This window comes from Equus przewalskii, chromosome 28 (assembly GCF_037783145.1).
Source record: "Equus przewalskii isolate Varuska chromosome 28, EquPr2, whole genome shotgun sequence".
In the NCBI taxonomy this organism is placed as follows: Eukaryota; Metazoa; Chordata; class Mammalia; order Perissodactyla; family Equidae; genus Equus; species Equus przewalskii.
This window is the reverse complement of record NC_091858.1, coordinates 30544789-30564928: the sequence shown is the minus strand read 5'-3', so window position 1 is coordinate 30564928 and position 20140 is coordinate 30544789. Positions and strand designations below refer to the sequence as shown.

The 20140-nt window shown below is 34.7% G+C and overlaps 1 long non-coding RNA gene across 3 annotated transcripts in view; it reads right to left on the bottom strand.

The window, feature by feature from the left end:
• The window catches only part of LOC139080070 (uncharacterized), a 73517-nt gene that overhangs the window by 36651 nt on the left and 16726 nt on the right, over window positions 1-20140 (bottom strand). For all 3 annotated transcript variants that reach the window (XR_011534224.1, XR_011534225.1, XR_011534223.1), the window contains exons 2-4: window positions 15986-16222; window positions 14893-15035; window positions 13342-13427 (exon numbers count right to left, since the gene is read on the bottom strand). This is a non-coding gene — a long non-coding RNA (uncharacterized lncRNA). The remainder of the gene's footprint in view (window positions 1-13341; window positions 13428-14892; window positions 15036-15985; window positions 16223-20140) is intronic.

The window sequence follows — 20140 nt, the reverse complement described above, 5'->3', positions numbered from 1 at the left end:
AAAAAAAAATACACAATGTTATAAGAAATAACAAAATTTTTTTAAAAAATTTAGAAAGCAGTCTAATGTTTATAGAATGAATTCAAGGGACCATTTCACATTATACTGACAACGATTTAAATTTAACTTTAATAATCACGTTTACACATGTTCAGATTTTTCTGTACCCATAGTGACCAAAATTACATTTAAAAAATTCCCTTATATTACCGAAGCAACAGTATAGAGGTTATGTGGCTGCAAATGTCGACTGCTTTCTCAATCGCATCTCTGCCACTTACTAGCTATAGGCAAGCCTTTTAACTTTCCTGAGTTCCAGTTTCCTTAAAAATGGTATTTTAAATAGCAACCTACCTCACTGTCTTATTCTGAGCCTAGCACCAATAGTTTGCCCTCAAAAATATTAAGCATTTTTAATATGACTACCATATGATCCAGCAATCCCACTTCTGGGTATATACTCAAAGGAAGTGAAAACAGGTTATGGAAGAGACATCTGCACCCCATGTTCATTGCAGCATTATTCACAGTAGCCAAGATATGGAAACAATCTAAGTGTCCATCAACAGACAGAAGGATAAATTGTGGTACATATATACAATGGAATATTATTCAGCCATGAGAAGGAAGGAAATCCTGACATTTGTGATGACATGTGTGGTCCTTGAGAGCCTTATGCTTAATGAGATAAGTGAGACAGAGAAAGACAAATATTGTATGATATCATGTATATGTGGAATCTAAAATAAAGGCTGAACCCGCAGACACAGACAGTAGAATGGCGGTTACCAGGGGCTGGGAGCTGGGGGAATTAGAAAGATGTTGGTCAAAGAGTACAAACTAGCGGTTAGAAGATGAATAAGTTCTAGAGACCCAGTGCACAGATTAGTGATTGCAGTCAACAATACTGTATCATAGACTTCAAAGTTGCTAAGAAACTGGTCTTAAATTTTCTCACCACAAAAAAGAAACAATTATGCGACGTGATAGAGATGTTAGCTAAAGGCACTGTGGCAACAACATTGCCATATATGCAAGCGTCAAATCAACACAGCATACACCTCAAACTTACACGTTTATGTCAATTATAACTCAATTGAAAAGAAATTAATTATAAAAATTAAGTATTTTTATTCTTAGTAGGGTTTAACTATTTCTAAATATAAGACATTTTCAACATTTGGTATTAAGGGGTTGATTAAACCTAATACCTTGGTTATACAGGGATAGAACTTTAACTGCATTTTCTGACACATACACTCTAACGTTTCATTCACTGCACAGTGGCTAGAATATTATCTCTCACAAGTATTTCCGCTTAGTAAACATTTATTGAAACAATGAATACAATATAGTAAGTATTTGCTACTTATTTCTTTGATTAAAAAACAGAATGAAACAAAAAAACACAATCTATGTAAATTTCTATGGACCGAGGGTGATTAAACACCTCCTGCTTGCGCAAGGTTGGCGGGGGGCATATTTTGTTCCATATTCACATTCACTGTCCCCTAGCATTGTCCTCCACTCTTGATTTTGCCTGGTTCTGGCCTGGAAGAGAAAGAGGAAACACAGCAAGAGAGAAGAGAAGGACAGTAAGGTGACCAGTTCACCTACGGTCACACTTCCTCCTGCAGGGTATAAATCTCTTAAACCTGAGCATCTCTGGCCCGAGATTCCTGTGATTGTTCAGAGTCCCCAAATGACTGTGATTTGCATAGACCGGCCTCTCAGCTACACAGGTTTATGAAAAGGACACAAATGTGTTTCTACATCCTGCAGAGACATTTACATGTGTAGAGTTACATTCCCTTTGAGCTCTTTCTCCTGCTGTCTGAGTATCGAATGGAAAGCAGTTAATCAGAAGAGTGGAAGAAAAGAATTATAAGATAACACAGCATGGTTCCTCTCAGAGCTAGTACAAAAGTGATCAACTGAAGAGACTGCTGGCAAAAGGGCCAAGAATGTGAAGAATTCAAACTTCTGGAAGATGAACAGGGATCAGTGACAGGGCAAACTGAAAGGCTGAACTAGGAAAGAAGGAACTAATTAGAGGAATACACTCTTTGGAGAGATTTCAGACTTGAGGGGAAACTAAAAAAGGTCAAAGCCCGAAAAAAAATGATTGAATCCAGTAGAATGGATGGGGAAAAGTAAACTGGAATCATAACATTATGAAAAAAGCAAAGCAGAGAGTCAAAAAAGGCTGAAAAGGAAGAAAGAGAAATAAAGGAACATGGAAATGAAAAATAAAAAATAGTAAGAAAATAAAAAATAAAAGGAATTAAAACCAGGAAAACTGTTTTCATACTCCTTTGCTGTATTTTATCTGATTTTCTTTGTGCAGAAGGAGAATCTATAAGGAAACTAATCTTTATGAAAACCAAATAGGTATGAACATGCAGTGATTCATATATGTGAGCATAGCATGCTATGCTGACCCTCTCTCATCTTTGGAGGGAATAGAATAAATGGAAAAAAATACAAGCCAATAACAGACTTAATGTACTCTGACCTTCAATATACACCTTCCATAAAATTTTGATTTTTCTTTTCGATGAGCTAGTGAGAAGAGGATTTTCAATCTGATGCAACCATTTGCAGCGTATCTGTGGGAAAAGAGCATCTCACATGCAGGGGGCAGTGCTGCAGCAGGAGAGCAACCGGAACCCACTCACTGAGGCATTGAATGTCCTAAAGTCTGACCAACAAGTGCCCAGGCACTCAGCCAGCCCAACAGATGGGCATTAGTCCTGAAAGCAATGTGACCATGTACGTTCATGAAGGTTGTTTTCTGTAGAGCAAAATTTCGCCCACAATTGTTCCAACAGCTGTTCACACTGAGCTTAGACACTTCCAGTTGGGAAGAGATGTCATTGTCCATTTGTCTTTGAGTGGAATAAACGTTCCACATGGAGAAAAGAAATCATTATATAAAGTGACTGTTTGGCAGCAGCGAAGGTAACTCTGGTGACAGACAGAGCCGTCGCAATCTCCAGCCTTCCAGGGTCTCTCACACTCTACCCTTCAACTCCCAAAGTACTTTGATTTCTTTGTAGTCCTTTTCCTTTGTAACACTACTTTCACAGATAAACTTGATATTTTGTTTTACTTCAAACGTGGACTCCCATAGTAAGGAAATATTTTACAAATGACAAAGAAAAGTTAAAGAGCACAGATTCGAAACACCTAGTATATTATCATCCCTTGTGGGAAGCGTGGTCTTAAGACCCATACAAGTAGATATTCCAAAGTGAAGCTGGGACAGGATGGAATGGTGAGAAAGGAGGGTTCGGTGGTGGATATGATGCCAAGTGACTTCAGAATCTAAATTATTTAAAATACTTGATTCTTCTGGTTCGCTCTTTTGCTTTTGAATACTGATTTCTGATTGCCCACACTAGGGTCCTACAACGAATCCTGGAGTCCTCCTTCTGCTCTCACATGCAGGGAGTCATCAGATCTACCCCCGAATATACCTTGTATCTGTCGCTGTCCTCATTGACCTGCCATTGTTGTGGTTCAAGCCATCATAATCTAACTCGAACCATTGCAATAGCCTTGCTGGTCCTCCTGAGGCTGGGTTCCTAAGAGATTTTGGTCACTCTTTTCCCATGCAGATAATTCCCTTCATAAACTTTGTTAGAGTAGGCATAACAGGAAATGCTGTTGCTTTCTTGGCTATTTGACTTTTTAAAAAAGGGCACAGTCTTTTGCATTTATCACTGAAAACTCTAGCATCATACCTGTTACAGAGTAATCCTTGATAAATATAGGATGAATAAATATTACATATTTTACTTGTTTTATAGACTCCCCTATTCTTGCCTACAGTGAAAAACGTATCCTTAATTGTGCACTTACTTACATAAAGGCTCTGCGTGTGTGGACACAGTCCCTGATATTGAAGTGTAAATTGTGTTCTAATTCATTTCAACACCTCTGAACCACTAAGAGGCATGATTCTGCTAGTAGTGTGACACAAAGACATCTGATTATTTCGGGAATGTTAGCTGAATGGCTACCATCTTCAGGATAAATTACAAATCACTCAGAAGGAAACCCTAATCGCTTTCCATGTCTCCAGCCTCGTCTCCCGCTAATTTCCCAAGAACACCCTCTATACTAAATACTTTCAGCTCATTAAACACTCCACAAGTTACCTTCTTTTTGCACATGTCATGCCCTCTGACTTCCATCCATGGCTTACCTATCTCAACACTGCTTGTGTTTCAAGTGTTGACCCAGCTGTTGGTTTCTATATGCACCTTGCCAACCCCATTCCCACAGCTTCAGGCTAAATAAAGCACCTCTGATCAGCCTTTCTTTTGTAACAATTCTCACTGCTAAAAAAATATATCACTACAATAGTAACCATATATCAAATTCAAGTGTGTGATAATTCTGATATATATATAATGATATATTATATACATCATTATATAGTAGATATATATATATATATCATTATATTATCTAATTCAATCCAAACGACAGCCTATAGTGTAATCTACGTTTCATTGACAAGGACATTTTTCCCCAGAGTCATATAACTGGTAATCGACAAATCAGAGAGGGATTTGAACGCAGTCGTGTTGATGTGGTTGAAAAGTCCTGGCTCTCATCTACCTTGATATTTGCTGTTCGATATTCAAATTCCTCAGAGAGTAAGCTCCTTTAGGAGAATTGCATTTTTAATTTCTGTATCACTTGAATCTGTTATATCATTTGTCGTTTTACACATAGTCAATACTTGCTTTTTGAATTAATAGATGAAAGAATGAATGAATCCACCAATGGATGATTGTTTGTTCTGTGGTATGTAAAGGAGGAGTAATGAATAATATATCAGAGTTTTCTGGTTTATTTTTCCATTTGAACAAAGCTATATTATTTAACTAGTACCCAAACAGAAAAAGAATGCCTTCTTGGAAATACCAGAGTCTACCACTAAATGAAAACTCCAAACATTCAATAATCTGGAGGACAAACAGTATATAGTTCATGTAGCAATCTTAAACACTTCATCTCTCCATTAAATAGTCCATTTCTGAAACATAGGCCTAAATCATAAAATCCATTTGTAATTCTTCTCTAGGATACTAATGGGCTGTTGGAAAATAACCATCAACAGGGGCTTAAAATATAGACAGCATTAAATAAGGGACGTGTCATGCTGAGTCAGTTCTCTTGGACTTTGTTGGTCTTACAGATAATTGTTTCACATTTCAACCCAAACAGAAAAGAATATTTATTTTTCAATAAACACTCTTGCTTAAGTTCAAAACCTTTGAAATATGTAGAATGTAGTCCTCAAGTTGGCATAGTACTTTGTGTTTGGCAGTTTAAAAAGCATACAAATTAATAAATTCAACAGTCTTAAAAAATAAAACTTCCGTAAAATCCTTATACAATAAACTTGAAAATGATGAATTCTATGGGGTTCTCTATTTTACGAGCTTTAGTAGTAATACGTTATCTAGAGTATCTACATTGCTTTCTTCAATCTTTATTTTCTTAATGGTGTTACTTCTGCTATGGTACTTAACATTGTGCTCTCTAGAGGCCAGTGACTATATGTTTGACAGTTTCATCTGAAGAGTCCATTTCAATTACTTATTTACAAATGTCAGTGCTATCAAACGACAGGAAGAAGGGGAAGTAATATTATAGTCTTACCAATAGTAAATAAGGGAATATTTAACATTAAATTATTAATTTAGTAGTAACTCCTCAGTGTCTGTGGTTTGGTTCTGCTATTAGGCATTTAGATCTATATTATTTGCCTACTTTCAGTCATTCAAGATTATAGCAGAATATTTTGTAGAGGATAAGAATTTTTAATCTTCTTTCTGGAAAGTATTCATAGTGACAATTTAGAATTAATAGGACTCCACACAATTTGGATCAGTCACATCAAGTCAGGTTTTGCTGCATTAACAAGCAACCCCAAAATCTTAGTAGATTAAAAGAAGCAAAGGTTTACTTTTATTTCTCATGATACATGTCCATCATGGGGCATCAGAAGAAATCAGCTTATGGGCACTTAATAACACATGATGACAGAGGCTCCATCTTGATAAGTTTCTCTGATCATGGTGTCAGGGAAAAAGTAACATAGGAGGTGATTCAACAGTACAGCCTGGACACAGCATATTTCACTTCTGCCCATGGGCCATTGCCCTGAACTATTTATGTATTCTGCCCCACCTGCAGAGATGGCTGAGAAAAGTAATTCCTCCATATATCATGAGGGAGAGGGCAAAACATGGATGAATGTTAGAAGTTTTTATTTCATTTGCAAACGTCAACTTGAAATCATTCTGTATTTATTTACACATAGAAACTGGACTTTCCAATTCATAGCTATTAGCTTTTCTTTCATTGGTTAGTCATCAAATTTGGCCCCCATGTAGATTTATTTCAAGGTTTTTGAGCCAAATACTGATTCTCATTAATAAATGAACATTATGTATTTGTTATATCCCAGACTCCTTCTTGGCATAAATGCTTTTCTGGTTGCTCTGTATCATAAATGACGTGTGAAGTGCTCCCAGGGACTTGTCTTTCTCAAGTTCCTGTCTCCACATTAGATTTTGCACGTACAGATTCTAATACTTCCTAATAGCTACATAAGATTTTTGTGTGTGTGCAGTTTCTTTTGGTATTTACCTTAATATTTCTATATCACATGAGGCCCCTTAATTCTCTGCCCTCATACCTATCCCTCTTACTCATTCTTCTACAGTATAGTGGCAAATCCATCTCTCCTCACTAATTCCAGTAAAACACGCCCTCGCAGTGGGCCCATGCTTCCTTCTGGTTTTCATTCTAAAGAGATTAAATGGAGAGTGTCAACTTTCAAGTGTTGCTCTTACCAAATTCTAGGCACAAGTTACTATCTTCCTTTCTGCCAACTGCAAATATTTAACTGCTTGGAAAGTTACATATTCTGTTATTATTCAGCCAATAGATGAATAGCTGTCAACAAATAATGATCTTTTCAGCATCCAGTTCCTCAGCTTGCATTATCTGACAGTGATTTCTGTCCATCTTTCTTGTTTTTCAGCCCTGTAATTTGTCTTAAATATTTAATTCCATGTAAATGTGTGCATGATTGCCATCAAATAATAATCTTTTTTATATATAATTCATGATTTTAATTAAAAGGAAATTGTGATGTATATAGCAGTAGGAGATAATCTAAGAGGGAAAAGGAACCATGTCAAATATTCCATCATCATTACTAGATTATATCAATGCTGATATTCACAGACAGAAGGTGATGCCCATGATCAGACAGCAATCTTCAAAGATGGAAAATGAGACAGTTCTATGTACTGAACTGAACAAAAGACCAGGAAATCACAATAAAAAATGGGAAGAGAAAGGATATCTAAACTCTAAAAGGTTCAATGACTGGCATTTCTATTGCTCAAAATCCTTTCAAGTCTTCAATCTTGCATTTTAAGATAAGAAACTACCCATGTGAAAAAAACAGCACATAGAGTGAAAAGTTATCCCCTTTCTCCATCCTTCCCAAATACATGCCACTCTGTAGAGATAGCACTGTTAGTTTTTAGGTTATTACGTTAGACTGACATCAAATCTTGAAATACCTACATTAACAAAAATTTTGAAAAAGGATTAAAACATGAGATATAAATTCCTACTTGATGTATGTAAGATTTATTAAAACTCCTGGATTCATTAACAACTGTTAATGCCTTTGATGAAAAAAGTGACTATGAGTCTCGTCTTGGTTCCAGCTATATCACCAACAGCATGGTGGAAGACTGTGCATCTCAGTTCTAGACTTTACCCTGGGGAGGAAACACATGTACAGAAACTGCCTATGGGCCTCACACAGGGATATCAAAATACCCTTTGTGCTAGCCCATGCCCCGGGGGTCAGGTGGTTCACACAAGTGGTAGTCAGTAATTACATTGTTACCTGAACCAAGCAAAATCCAGTGTTGCCACTTTGCTCCATGGATTGCCTGAGTTCAACATGGTTGCTCTTGAAAACCTAGATCTCCAAAATGGCACAATAGCTCTTGACCCAACCTAGCTGAGGCATACAGTGAGACCCAGTGAGGATAAGGACAGATGGGGTGCAATTTGGGGGTGCAGATGCAAATGCATGGGAAGGGCATGGTCACTCAGAGTTGCCATTTTAAAACTTACCACACTTATGGAATTTATTTATTTCAAATATTCATATTAAGCTACATTATCAATGTACTGTAGATGTCAGACTTGCAACCTTACTATAAAATCATTAAAAGGAAAAAATTATTCTAACATTCATAAATGCTATAGATTCTTGAAAAATTTGACACAATGTTATTGCTACTTCTCTCAAATTATATAAGGATCGACTTTGGCTCTTGACAGGTATTTCTTCTCCATGTTTAGTATTCTAAGTTTGTTTTGTTTTGTTTAGTGAGGAAGATTAGCCCTGATCTAACATCTGTGTCAATCTTCCTCTACTTTGTATGTGGGAGGCCTCCACAGCATGGCTGATGAGTGGCGTAGGTCTTCAACCAGAAACCAAATCCACGAACTCCAGGCCACCAAAGCAGAACGCACGGAACTTTAACCACTCTGCCACGGGGGCCTGGCCCCTAGGATTCTAAGTTTTTAACAGAGTATTTTGCTCATTTGATTTTTGTGAAGTTTATACACTTTTTATATGTTGTGAAAAAAATATGTATATATATTGCTTTGAATGATTAGATACATGGAATATCAATTTTGGAAAAAACTAAGAATTTATATAGTCAATCTAATTAGCTGATTCTCCTAAGCCTAAGCTCCTTTATATCATTTCTAATCATGTTACCCATTCTCTCTTGAATTACCTACCGACATGTGACAATTTAAAAACATTCTCTCTCTTTATTGCTAAAAAAAGGAGGGTATCTAGATATCACTTTTAGTTACAATTCGTCTGATTAAAATGACACAGAAGTCTGTGAAATATGTGAATATATTTATCAAACCAACACAGAACATTATTTTCCCTTTTGTTTGAAAAAGTGGTCTGCTATTATATTCTTTTGTTGTTGTTGTTGACGTCATGAAATCCTTAGAAAAAGTGTTTAGTACAAATATTATCTTAAAATTTCATATAATAAATTTTCTAAGAATACATTTTATTTTAGTTTCAAGGATTTGGGGGAAGAGAAAGGAAAATTATGCATTATGTAAGGCATAAGTGGCAGCCACCCACCAAGACTGACATGAAATAAAGTATTTTCACGAGAAGCTAACATATAACTTTGAGTCAACCTTTGAGATTTTTAAATTTTATTTTTGTCATAACATGCAGTGGCTAAGCAATGAATTGTATCTAAGTTGTTCATTAATACACCCAAAATAGCTAGATTGACCTCCAAACGGCCTCCTAGTCAACTGTGAAGGCAGGCCTTCACGTCTAGGCAGTAATTTAGGCTCTGCCTCATTAAATCACTAAGCAGTGGTTTTATGTATCCTATATAAAAACAGCCCAAGGCTCAACTAGCCAAGGCAGAATGTCGATTTTCTTAGCTCTTATCAATTCCTGTAGCCCAGGACCTTGTATTATGTGATGGTCATTCAGTGTTTGCTGGAAGAATGAATGAATCACTGGTAAAAACAAAAATCGTAGTTTGCTCCTGTTTTAATTATGAACATTTGAATTTTGTGCTTGGCCAAAGTACATAACAAAGAATTACTCAGTATAATTCTCAAAGTCCAGTTTGGTAACACACAAACCGCTTTCTATTAGACTACAGGATTGTCAGGGTTGCAAAGGAGATGAAATAGTGTGAAGGATATAAAGGAAGATATAAAAAACTAAAATCCTTTACACACTAAAAAAATGTGAGCCAACTGAAAATTTTGCATTCTGTTGTTTTGTAAAAATGAGCATGAAGTTAGAAATCTACATCAAAATCTCTAAGATCATGCAAACATTTTGGTAATAATAGGTAGTGCTCTAACCAATGCTTATTTATAAATAAAAAATTGAAAAGTTTTACTCATCTAAAAACTCATCTAAGATTTTATCACAACTAAAATCTTTCTTCTATCCTTCCCTTTTCTAATTTCCTGCTTTCTGGACTCATTTAATTTTTTTTTTAGAATAGAATCACCAATTTATTTTAGCTGAGTATGTCAGAGAGTAACTGAAATATACAATAAAACTATTGTCATGCTATATTAACATGAGTGCTCATTTAATTTAAAAAACTACTGACAGTATTTAAACTTCCTTTGCACTCCACTTCATTTGTGTGTGTGTGTATACACATTACTGTTTCTGACTATGGGCAAAAGTAGACAGCTAATAAAATTCTTAAGATCATCTAAAGATCTTTAGTAAAATTCTCATTAAAAACAAATTATCTTCATTAGTTCGGAAACTTCTCTTCATACTTGTGAGACTGATAGAGCATAGAGTTGAAAACTCAATTGCTACGGTTACCCTGATCAAGATTAAATTAACATTCTTAGTACTCCACGTTTCATTCAAGTTACTTATTGGTTTTGCCCAAAAGACCAATGGTCTCAATCATTTAAAAATACTGGTGAGTTTTGTTTATTTCAAAATACTTTTTAAAAATAGTGGGCAATTAAAAAGTCAGAAGGACCATCAGTGCCAATCAGGAAAGTATATATCTTTCATTGCTTCCTCGATGTTACAATATCCTAGGGAAGAACAAAATTCTATTCAAATATTCAAACCATTTTTATCTAACAATGTTTTCATAAGATGCTTTACAAATGTAGAGTGTGTTTCTCTAGTCCCTTTTCTTTTTAATCATGAATAAACCTATCTAATGTATCTACTTTTTCTTATTAGAAGTATCATTACTAAGAAGGTTTTGTGCAAATAGCTTTCCTGTATTTTATATCATTAGGATGGCTTCCTTGAAATGACACACTCCAAGATCATGAAGTATAGATTAGTTTGTAATTTATTGGGAATGTACCATATGCCAGGATCAGCGCTAACTGCTTTTTGACATTATCTCCTTTATTTTCTGTAAAACATTGTGAATTAAGTTCTATTATAATCTCTTTTACAGAAGAAGAATATAAGGGTTGGGAAGGTTTATTTGTTCAAGATCAAACACCTAGCAAGTGACAGAGTCAATGTAGAAGTCATGTCTGACTTGACAATACTAGTTCTTAATTAATTCAGTATGTACAGTGTTAATATCTTAACTTGACTGCAAGGAAGATGGGCAGATTTTCTTTCCTCCAATTATGTTCCTAAAAATGTGTTTCTAATATATACACATCAATGGAATCATAAATTGTGGTTAAAAGACTTTTCTAAAGTTCACAGTTTTCTGAAGCGGTAGGATATCTCTCAGTCTCTCCACTAGTCACACTCGTTAAGCGTAAATTAGTTAATACATATTAACATTAAATAAAATGAGCTCCCCACCAAATATCCTTACATTTGGAAATAATGCATGCATGAAACGAACTAATCTATGATCTTAGAAATCAGGATTATGGTTCCCTTAGTGGATGGGTGACAGTGAGAGAGACACAGGTAGTTTCTGGAGTGATGGTAATGTCGTGTTTGTTGACCTGGATGCTAAGACCATCAGTGCATTTTTGCTGAAATTCTTCATGCTATATATTTATGATTCATGTATTTTCTATCAGGATGTTATACTTCAATTAAAAGTGTTCTTAAAAGTTAACATATGCACAGCTGTCTGCCTAAGCTCTCACGTATTAGTTTTTGGAAACAGCAGTTAAGGCTGGAATGGTTGATTACATTTTCAGTTCTGGAAATGCTAATCTTTCTCTTCACCTGTTGGACCAAAACTAGTCATTGGTTGTTCCTGAGTCCTCAACACTCATTTCTGTAAATAGCATTGACTTTTTCTTTTCAATTTCCTGTTAGTTCTGATGGCCAGTCCTGTGATCGTGGTCAGTGGCCAGCATACTGGCATGTTCAGAGGTGGTAAATTGAGAGGAGAGATGTCAGGGGCTTTTGACTAAACTATGGTTCATGTCTTTTATCTTCATGAGTTAAATTTGGCTTTTTCCCAACTGATGATTAAATTGAGCAGGGATTGGGCCAGCCCTGGTTACTTAGTGGTTAAGTTCAGCTAATGGTTAAGTTCAGCATGTTCCTCTTCAGCAGCCTGGGTTTGGCTCCTGGCGTGGACCTACACCACTCTGTTAGCAGCCATGCTGTGCTGGCAGCCCACGTACTAAAAAATAGAGGAAGATTGGTATGAATGTTAGCTCAGGGCAAATCTTCCTCAGCAAAAAAAAAAAAAAAAATTTGAGTGCGAATTTAAATTTTGAAAGAGATACCTCCAAGTAGTAAGTAGCTATTAGTTACTAGGATATGATGACAATACTAATAGTCACCCAGCTGATAACTATTGGTGTACAGAAAACAAACACACATGGCTATCATTACATGATCATTCAACAGTTCAAGCAAATAGTTATCCATTCCAATGTGTATATTAAACAACCTGGATACTTAAAGAAAAAGCAGCTACCTCAATTAATTCATGAAGTGATACTTCTGGACCACCAACAAAAATATTTTCTCTTAAGAATAGAAAATTAAACTGTGCTTTTCCAGTGCCTATACTATTGTAGTGTGAACCCACCAGATTGGTCACAAAACCCAAATGAAAGGCAATGATGACTACACCACATTTATTATTTTGAATATTTACATTTGATCATTCAATCGCCCTCTGGCATAAAATGTCTCTCCTATTCTAATCATATAGGTTTTTGATAAACAGACTGAGAAGTTTGGCTCTAGGTATAAAGTCTGGTTTCTTAACATGTTTTCAGAGAATTAATGGGATCAAAGTATCCTGGTGTTGAAGAAGATGTAAAAGAATGGTGTAAAATATAAAGAAGATGTAAAAGAAGAAAACATAAGAGAAAAAGATTTTAACATAAAGGAAGTCAGCAGCCTGTCGCCCTATGCACCTTGTCTTTGCAGGCACAGGCCTGCATTGGTTCTGTTACTTTTTTTAAGTGGACAATGATGCCTAATTTGTCAGACGTGCTTGATATAGGTAATTCAATTATGACCCATCTACACATTTGGGCATGGATGCAATGAGTGCAGTAGGCATGATTTTATAGCGATAAGTTAGGATAAAGTGAGAGGGGTACTGTTATTTATGAATAGATTAATATACCGTGGAACTTCACCCAGCCAGAGTGAAAACACAGCTTTATATCATCATTAACAAAGCAGCATAGTGAACAAAACCTGGGAGTTATGAGTTACTTGGTATTTTGTAATAGAACAAAAAATGTACTCTTTATTCTGGTAACAATATAAATACATACCAGAGTATCCAGAAATGCATTTTTCAATCTTTGAATCATGAATATATATTACATTACTATTAATATCAGTATTTTGTAAGTAATTCCTAGAGGAGAGAATGAAAAGTAATACAAAGTCAGAATTCAACATTGCTATTATTTTCAAACCTTTGGCCAATAAAAAAAGAATGAATCAAACTACTATCTTCAGTAAATAGATTATTTGGCTTCTTTTACTGCTTTGAAATTCTCTATGCATTTCACATCAGTATAATGTTATGACTAGGTATAATCTATTCCCTGTACGTTACAGAGGATTGTGTACCAGTCACAATTATTTTTAATACAAAAACGTGCCAATATGCTTTTTATTTTTGAGTCAGGGACAACAATCATATCCTTGCAGAAGAAAATAAGGAAGTAGCATTAAAATAAAATACTGAGTATGCACTTTACCACAATATATACTATTTCATACGTCTCTATATTAAATTTTCATTCAGCCAAATCCTATAACTAAAGAAAGGTAGAAAATTGAGCAACACAAGTCACCTAAATTTTTCAAAAGAATTCATGCACCAACAATAGGTGCTCTGGATAAAGAAAATTTGGGTTATTCTTTATCTGAAATTATTTGGATTTTGTTTTGGCAAGTGGTAACAAAGGGCAGGTGTAAATTAGGCAAATACCTATTTCATCATTTGGATAGTTAAGATCTGAATTGAACATTATAACATGCTGTACATTAGGTCAACCAAGACTAGTGAAGCAGAACCAATGCTAGTCAAGTAGTACATCGTTTTGGCTAAATTCTGTGAGTCAAGAACTTCAATCGCTCATGTAGAAATGTGCTCATGTTATGACTAATCTCAGGGGCCAAGATACTAAATATTTATTGAAGACATCACTGCTGCCTCCAATGTCCTATAAACTTTGTTTGTATAAAAACTTCCAGTGGTGTCTAACTGACCTCACAATTTTCTATCTTGCCAAATACTTAATTTCCAGAGTAAACACTAACAGTACTAACTGAAGCATTATCTACACACAATGAAATTTGACGTCATGAATTATTAGAACTGAGGTATACAAGGGGGTGCTCTAAAAGTGAATTCAAAAATACCCTTGTTAATTATAAATAACAATGTATCATATAATTGGTTATGAAATTAAAAGGTGAGTTTCTCTTTAAATAGATACTGGTGCTTGTTACTTGTCAAAGGTATAATAAACAGTAGGTGGACAGAATTATTTCACAGAATATTTGCATGGAATCTAAATGCGTTATCATACAGTCATATATCCATAGTCATAAAAAGTCACGTTTGTATCCATTATTGCTCTTTGACTTACGCATTTTATTTTTCCTCAGTTTTCTCATTTGTAAAAAAAAAAAAATTCATTTGACCAGAAGATTCAAAATATCTTTCCTATTAGACCTCCTAAAATCATGCCACAAAGATATTTCTTTCTTGATTCCTCTATTTTTATGCTGTCATTGATGCATTAAAATGACAATGTTATCTTAGATTTTTATTTATTGAGTAGGAAAATAAACGTATGGCAACTTACCAAACAAACGACATTCTCAAACTTTGGAAGCCTGCCAAACTTGCTTTTAATTCAAGCTGTATTCAGAATGTGTGGAACACTAGGACTATATTTATGTGATAAGAAAATGACCTCTTTCCTGATTTGTTCCATGCCCTGTAAATCTGAGAAAGGTTGGAACATCATTTTCCAATAAGTAAGATTTCTTTCCTATAAGTTTCCCAGAGTCATGCATCATACATCGAGAGACAGAGACAGAGAGAGATAGAAATACCCAACAATGACCATAATAGGAAAGGGAATGTTGCAAAAAGTAGAAATAGACATTAGCAGATAGATAATTTATTGGGGTAGGAGTCAAAGATCTGGATTTTGTCCCAACATTCTTGTGCGCAAACTTTACGACCTCCAAGAAAGCATCTTTACGTGTGCATGCTGCTCATACACGTATGATGATACTCTCCTCTTTGTCTCAAGTCGCAGATTCAGTTTCCCAAATGTCCTCATTAGGTTCTCTCAGAAATTACTATTCTTTATGAAAAATTCTTATTATTCCTCTCAACTCATTATAAACCTTTTGGGTAAGAGCGTAATCAGGCAAAGGCTGCAAGTATAAGAAAACAATCAAGGGCGAGATGGGATGTGACATCGTGGTGGGATAAAACATAATGGATTACTATAACCATTGAAGTCCTCAGTGTTTTTTCATTTCCAATTTTCATATTACTTCTTTTTTACACCTACACTTGAGGGTTACTATCATTATTTTTGTTTTTGGTCATAGTTCAAACTAACTGAAAGTATTTCATTTAACCTCATGCCTTGGACCCATATTTTACACTATGGAAATCATGGCCCCACTTATTTGCATTATGGCAGAGTTTTAAAGTATTTGCTTAAATAACATAGGTGCATATTTTTTTAAATGAATAACCCAGAAAAATTATCAGTGTAACTTTGCCTGGGAAGCTTGGAAGTATTACACTTAGCATAAAATTTAGTGTTAATTTTGTGGTGATGGAAGATAGAATTCATACGCAATGCGTTCCAAGGTGAGTAGGAACTGAGGAGGTAAAAATAGTACATAGAGAAAACTTTTTCATGAAGTTTGTACCTGAATAAGAAGAAGGAAATGAGGCAGTGACCAGAGTGGATTATCGGGCATATCCTTTGAATTTAGCTCTTGCAACGATCTCTTTCTCTTTCTCAGACACTTTTTCCATCTTCACGTTTAAATGAGGTCATTCACGGTAAGCACATCTATCTAACACGTTGGAAGTATTCAATAAAGATTACTTCAGTGATTCACATGGTTTGCTCCGAGAATACCGTCTGTCCATTTTTCAGGGGTCTGAGAAGTCAAAAATAAATTCATAAATATACAAGGACATTGTTTGCCTTTTTCGCACTTCTCACGTGAGTGTGCAGCGAGTTTTTCATGGCTATTAGAGGTGTGAGTTTGTGATAGGTTGAATGTAGAAGCAGATATAGGAATCCAGCTCTCTTCTATTTAGCCAAACAAAGAGACTTGCAAAATGTGCAACAGTGCCTCTCTTCTCTTTAAATAGTTTTGTTTGGGAAAATGTAGTTATTTATATAAATAAGAAATGAATCTATCACTATTTTTAAATAAATTTATGACTAATTTTTAATATTCTCTCCTTTAAATTCTCATATGGTAAATACCATAAAACCAATTAAAAAGAAGCTTTTTGGGATTCCCAATAATTTTTAGGAGTGTAAGGAGGTACGAAAACCAAAGGTTTGAGATGTGCCTAATTAGTTTGTACTATTATTATTACTTTATATAATTAAGTGTTTTCTGAAATTCAGTGTCTAAGTTTTTGTAGGTTAATAAGCAAAGGAAAATTTGAACCTAGACTTCAAACCTGAAAGAACTATTATTCTTTAATATATTTACGCCTGATTGAACCCTCTATTATTTATATTGCTTGTCTACCAGATGAAATAGAAAATAGATGATACTTTATATAATTGGTGAAAGCTAAACACTGTTCAAAATGCTCTGGTAGAGAGTGCACTGGGATAGAGTGCAAACAGATTATTAAAATAATTTTTTATTCATTGATCGTAGACCAGTGAATAGATAGTTAGGTGAAAAAAATGATACTTGATAAACTACAGTGAAGGACTCAAGTTCAGCAATTTCTTTTAATGCATAGTTGACATTGTTTCTTAATGCACTATAAACTCTAATTTTATAGACTCAACTTGTTAAAGAATGCAACATTGTGGTTATGATGAGAACTTTTCTTAACTCTCCGCATTTTAAACTTGGAAGATTTTGATTTTGTTTTTCTTTCTTCATTAAAAAAATCACATTAGCCCTTCATTTTCACATGGAACCCCAATTCTATGTGGTGATTCTTTGAAGACTAACTTTTTTAATTGTAAGAATAATAACAACTTTAGTTATTTTGAGGTAATAGTAAAATATATATCAGAAAATATAGTGTCAAAAGAAATACAAAATCTATTGCTCTGATCTAATCTATTTCCTTAATAGCACACTGTCTTAATTATTGCACTTTGTAGTATGTCTCGAAGTCAGGTACTGTCTTTCTTCTGACTTTGTTCTTTTCTCTTCAGTATTGTTGTTGGCTATCGTCATTCTTTTGCTCTTTCATACAAGCTAGAATTAGTTTGTTGAAATCCACAAAATAACTTGCTGAGATTTCGATAGGGATTGTGTTGAATCTATACATCAAGTTGAGAAAGCTGACATCCTGGAAATATTGAGTCTTTCTATCTATGAACATGAAATATCTCTCCATTTATTTAGATATTCTTTGATTTCATGAGACTTTTACAGTTTTCCTTATATAAATCTTGTACATATTTTGTCAGATTTATGCCTAAGTATTTCATTCTTTTGGTGCCAATATAATGATATTGTGTTTTTAATTTTGAACTCCAACTGTTCATTGCTGTTATATGGAAAAGCAACTGACTTTTGTATATTAAACCTGTATCCTGCAACCTTGCTATAATCACTTATTAGTTTTATGGCTTTTGTTGTTGTTGATTGTTTGGGATTTTCCTGTGTAGACAGTCATGCCATCTGTGAACAAAGATATTTTCTTCCTTCCTAAGCTGTCTTTTATTTCCTTTCTTGTCTTATTTCATTGGCTAGTACAATGTTGAAGAGAATGGTGAGAGGGGACCTCCTTACCTTGTTCCTAATCTTAGTGGGAAAGCATCCAGTTTCTCATCATTAAGTATAACATTATCTGTAAGTTTTTTGTAGCCGTTCTTTATCAAGTTGAGGAAGGTTCCCTCTATTAGAGTAAATTTTAAGCCTAACTTTTTAAGGCTATCATGCTAATGAATGCAGAACTTACATCTCATTACAATGGAGATAGCTTAAAAGGAATAATTTTTGGTTACTTTTGTTTGTGTTGTTGTTATTTGTTTTGTTTTAGCAGCACCCATCATCAAATTATCTAAGACAATTCTATACTGTCATGAATATTCCAGAAAGATAAAGGAGACGTTAGCGTCACCCACAACTCTGAAGGACATATTTTTGCATCTTATGATTCTTGGTCTGTGAGAGACCACACCCACTGTAGAAACTGAAAAAACTTCAGATATTTACTTTCTTGAGTTGTCTTGAAACTAGCCTGTTGGAACTGGAATAAGGCTCAGACAGCCCATGTATGCACCTTATACTTCTAACACAGAGCTGTTATAACAAAGTAGCATGCATAATGGAAAATTCACTCAAGTGATGAAGACTAATTTTTTTGGTCAATTTTTCCTTTAATAACCTCCGACTTTTTGTCAATAAAGTGAGAACTACTAAGTAATTGGCATTTTCATGCTGTTGATGTTCTGCAGGTACCTGGTAGGAAAAGTACATACCTTAGGATGCATTATGAAAGTAAGCGTAAGACCTGCCTCACAGTTGGAAGAAATATATTTACATCAGAAAGTACTGTCCACTCTACCTTCAAAATACACTACCATCCCAGTCCAAATCACCATCAGTTCTGCCTTGGCAATTCCAATTTCAATAGTTTCCTAACTGTTTCAAATCTTCCCTATAGTAAGAGAGATATTCTCTAATTTTCAACTTGTTTTATTTTCTTTATAACCTTTAACATTACTTGAAATTATCTTGTCCATTTTATTTCATTCTTTTATTATCTATAATCAATGAATCTCAAAAACATTTATGTTAAATGAAATAAGTCAAATACAAAATACCAAATGCTTTATAATTCCATTTACACTAAATTCTAGAAAAGGCAGAAATGTAGTGACAATAGTTTCCCATGTCTGGGAATAGGAGGAGAAATTTCCTGCAAAGGGGCCCAAGGGAACTTTCAGAATGAGGGAATACTTTTATACCTACAATCCAAGATCATTTCTAGAAAATAAAGGCCAGACTATGCATGCTAAAAGGGCATAATATGCACTTGGAAAAAATTTCCGTGGAAGGGTTAATTCCAAGACTGATCTTAATAAAATGATTGGATTTTAAAATATGTAGTCAAAATAAAAATCCTTTAGGCTTTAAGGTCTCAACGAAGTCATTTGGAAGGGACAGAAAGCCAAGATGGTATTATTTTAGGAGTAGCTTACAAAGCAATAAAACAGAAGACAAACATTTAAAGAAACTCAAGGAAAGAATACGTTGCTAATATTTTATATGCAGCCAAGCAGTCACGCATCTATCAATATGTAGTAAAACAGTTTTAAGCACTCCAAGCTGAAGGAAGAGCACTGCATCAGAAGCCCTTTGCGAGAAATCTACCGTGGGACAACAGTAGGCACCAAAGAAGCAACGCCTGGGGAAATTAGCAAAGGATTGGTTATCCTTTTAGATCACCCAACCTTGTACTCACCCATTCATTTCCATCCCTATCAAAGATCTGAACTTAGACTGAATCAACAACATTTAAAGTAGATCATTTATTAGTGCTTATTATAAGACTCCAAAGCTATGTAAACATTTATATGTAAATTAATCTTATATATATCAATTGATTGATAAACACCACTCATATATATATATATCAATTTATATATATATATATCTCATTTAATCTTCACAACAAATCTAAAACGTAGATACTATCATCCCATTTCATGGATGAAGAAATTGAGACATAGAGCCTTTAATGAACTTTCTCAAGCTCACACCCCTTGCAGCTAATGGAATCTGACACCAGAACCCACACATCTGTGACCACGAGGCTCACAATTGGTTTACTACTGCAGCTCAGCAATGGCTCCACCGCCA